Raw genomic sequence first — 3,805 nt, forward strand, 5'->3', positions numbered from 1 at the left:
CCTTTCTGATGGCTGCAAGAGTCACCCAGACACACAGGCTGCACTCTGCCAGGGAAGCCTTGTCATAACAGCCAGAATTTGAGGATGAAATCTGGTTCCCGTCATCTCAAGACCTTCCTGACATGGCACAGCCACCCAGGATAGTGATTTGGTAATGGAAATACTGGGAAGGCCGTACTTGCCCTCCAAAGAGAAAGAGAAGTGCCAACAGTGAAAGCTTGATCCCTCAAATAGACAATTAAATCCCAACAAGCAGTGGTTTCTTTCAGGATTACTGATCCTGAAAAGATCTCTTTCGGTAATAGCACGATCCCCCAACTGCCATGTCCATTTTCATGTATCACATTTCCAACACATATGCATCTAAAAAACTGTGGGAAATCTGGTATTTCCTTAGATGCAACTCTGAATTGGCATGCAACAGAGAACAGAAAAATGGAGACCTAGAAGTAAATATCTAATTTGAGAACATAGACACAAAAGTGATTTGAAATAATATTTTGGAATCTATTGGAAAATTACACAAATAGAATAATCCACTTTATGTAGGTTTTACTGTGACTGTGATGGGAAAAGCCGAATCATCCCGTGACGTTGATAACTGGCTGCTGACTTTAAAGTACAAATAAATATTGTACATAGTAAAGGAAAATGAGAAAACAGCATGAAAAAGGAAGATCTTTCTCTCCTTACCTGAAACTCAACCTCTCACCTCAGAAAGAAACCGCTATCTCTATTTTCTATGTCACGCAGCAGAGTTTAATAAAAGAAAAGCATTGGTATATTTTAAAAGTTCAAGAGCTCAAAGCAAGGAAACATTAGAGACACAGCCATGAGACCTCACTGAGGTGCCTGCTCCATTTCATCTGCTGTCAGGACGGCCTTCTTGGCCCCTCACTTTCTCTGCCTCGCTAGCAAGTCTGTCCGCCATCAGTGCTATCACCAGTCTCGCTCCTGTGCTCTTCACTGCCCTTTCCTCCTTCCTGATACCTTCTTCAGTCGTCAGAAATTGTTGGCAGTCGAGCTGTGGAATGCCCATATCAGCTCCTGGAATCATCTCTGCCAAATCTTAAGACCAGCAGGAGTGCTCAAGGGACCTGGAATGCAGACCACCTGCGAGCACACCTGGCAGGGATTCACCTGTGTGACTAGGTGCTAGTTTTTGCAATGCTTTGGCAAGATTGAAAGGACTTACGAATTGTCCTCCACTGCTGCAGGCCCGGAGTCCTTGCGGTCTCTCGGCCCAGCACACTTGGTGGGGCTGATCCAAGGAACCCTCCCAGAGACCCGTCATTGCCAGGCTGTGATGGGATTCTAGTCACCGTCCTCTTGAATATGTCCCTGGACCTCCTCAAAGGGATGGAGATGCTTAAACCAGGCTTTGGTTTGGACTGGTTTTCACAGTTATGCTGCTTCCTCTGCGAAGACGTGACTGTCATCCTTCTTATCATCCTTCTTTTCCTCTTACCCTACAAAAACCAATCATGAAAGTGGGTCAAATGATAAAAGAAGCCTGTCTTTTTAGGACAATTATCCTGGCTGTTTTGTACTTCCACCCCCCCCATATCCTCTGGGGATAGATCTGACCTGTGTCCTGGGATGTCATCAGGCAGATTTGCATCAAGAGCAGAAAGCTCAAGGTCAAAATTCAAGGTTACTCTAGATCATTTCTCCCCCTCCATCCTGTTAACAACCCCTCCTTGTTTGAGTGTGATTCTATTCTCTTCTTGTCCTTGTCTCTCTCAACCGCACAAGTCCTGGCACTCCCACTCAGGACAGTCAGTCCCCAGTCCTTTACTAAAACCCAAATCTTACCATTTCTGTGTTTTCTGTCTACTCATTTGTTTAATCCATTGACCACTTGGTGTTCATAGAGGTTAAATCAATAGTGATATTATCCACCACCCCCTGTTAACGACTTCCTCCAATCACCCAGATGTTCACATAATCCTAGTGGTTATGTTCAAAAGTAAATAATTCAGAAAACATATTCACCCACCACAAATTCCTGATCTCTAATATTTTTATTCAAACACTCATACAGTAGATACCTGTCCCTCAAGATCAGAAGTAATGCCAGATCACCAATCCTCACCTTAATTTCCTCCTACACCTATCTAATCCTGGATTCCATGGACTACGATCACAATAATTTCCTTGGAAATATAAAAAATTCCTTACCACTCATTTATTTTGTAAACCTCCAAACCCAGAATATCCCAATTATCTGCCATGCCGCAGTTACTGCTGGTCTTATAACAAGCTGAAGAAAAAGCACGAAACATGACCTTTTGGTATCACTGTAAACACAAAACCGTCTGCATCAACTGGGAAGCATTCATAACGCCTGGAAATTTTGTTCTCCTTTTTTTCTGTTGGCTCAATAACAAAAAGACAAATCAACTTAAAATATGGGCAAGAGACCACAATAGACTTTGTCTAATGAAGACATACAAGTGGCCAATAGGTGTATGAAAAGGTGTTTGGTATCGTTAACCATCAGGGAATGCAAATCAAAACCACAATGAGGTATCACTTCACACTTAAGATGGCGATTATCAAAAAAACTAAAGATGACAAATATTGATGAAGATGTGGAGAAAAGGAAACCTTTTGTGAATGCAAACTAGTACAGACATTATGCAAAACAGTATGGGGGTTCCTCCAAAAAAGAAAACTAGCATATGATCCACCAATCCCACTTCTGGTGTATACCCACAGGAATTGAAGTCAAGGTCTCAAAGAGATACCTGTACTCCAATGTTCATTGCAGCTAATTCACAATAGCCAAGATATGGAAGTAACCTAAACGTCATTGATGGATGAATGGATAAAGAAATGGAATATTCATCAACCTTGAAAAAAGAAGGAATTCCTGCCATTTTCGACAACAAGAGGGACCTAGAAGATATTATGCTAAGTGAAATAAGGCAGAAAGAGAAAGACAAATACTTATATGTGGAATGTAAAATTGTCAAACTCATACAAGCAGAGGTTAGAATGGTGGTTGCCCGGGGCTGGAGGGACGGGGAAATGGGGAGCTGATTATCAAAGGATACAAAGTTTCAGTTATCAAGATAAATCAGTTCTGGAGATGTAGGATATGGCGTAGTGCGTTCAGCTAACAAAACTCTATTGCATACGTCACATTTGCTACTTGAGTAGATACTAAGAGTTCTTACCACAGAATGATAGTAATAAAGGAGGTGAGAGAAAACTTTGGAAGGTGATGAATATGTTTGTGGTCTTGATGGTGATGACAGTCTCAAGGGTGTATACTTATGTCCAAATTCATCAAGCTGTATATAGAAAAGTATGACACCATCGTTGATTCTTCTGCACCTTGAAATATGCCATGTCCTCATCACAAGAGAAAAATATTTGTAACTCTGTATGGACGGATGTTAACTGGACATATTGTGGTGATCATTTCAATATATACTCAAACATTGAATCATTACGTTGTACCCATGAAACTGATATAATGTTGTATGTCAACTTTACCTCAATAAAAAAAACCACAACAGACAAAACCATTTGAATATTGTAAATGAGTTCAATGAATCCCTGAAAGTGCCCCATTCCCATATGAGAGTTAAAGGAAGCAGAGAGGATGAAGCAAATGGAAGAAAGTTGTATAAAACAGTATTCAAATTAAAATCATTTAAGTTGCTATCAGCTCCTTGTGGCAAAGTTCTGTGCACGCTAATCATCTTTCACATTTTTCCTGGAAATCATACTTTCAAATCCAACCCATAACAGTTTCATCATTTGATCTAATAAGACAATTTCAACTTAATAAATA

General features: G+C 40.6%; 1 pseudogene; it reads right to left on the minus strand.

Moving 5' to 3' along the window:
- Positions 1–844: 844 nt before the first annotated feature.
- Positions 845–2,639, minus strand: LOC131403051 (methyl-CpG-binding domain protein 3-like 1; annotated as a pseudogene).
- Between the last annotated feature and the right edge of the window lie 1,166 nt (positions 2,640–3,805).

The sequence above is a fragment of the Diceros bicornis genome, unplaced genomic scaffold, assembly GCF_020826845.1.
Source record: "Diceros bicornis minor isolate mBicDic1 unplaced genomic scaffold, mDicBic1.mat.cur scaffold_54_ctg1, whole genome shotgun sequence".
NCBI classification, from domain to species: domain Eukaryota; kingdom Metazoa; phylum Chordata; class Mammalia; order Perissodactyla; family Rhinocerotidae; genus Diceros; species Diceros bicornis.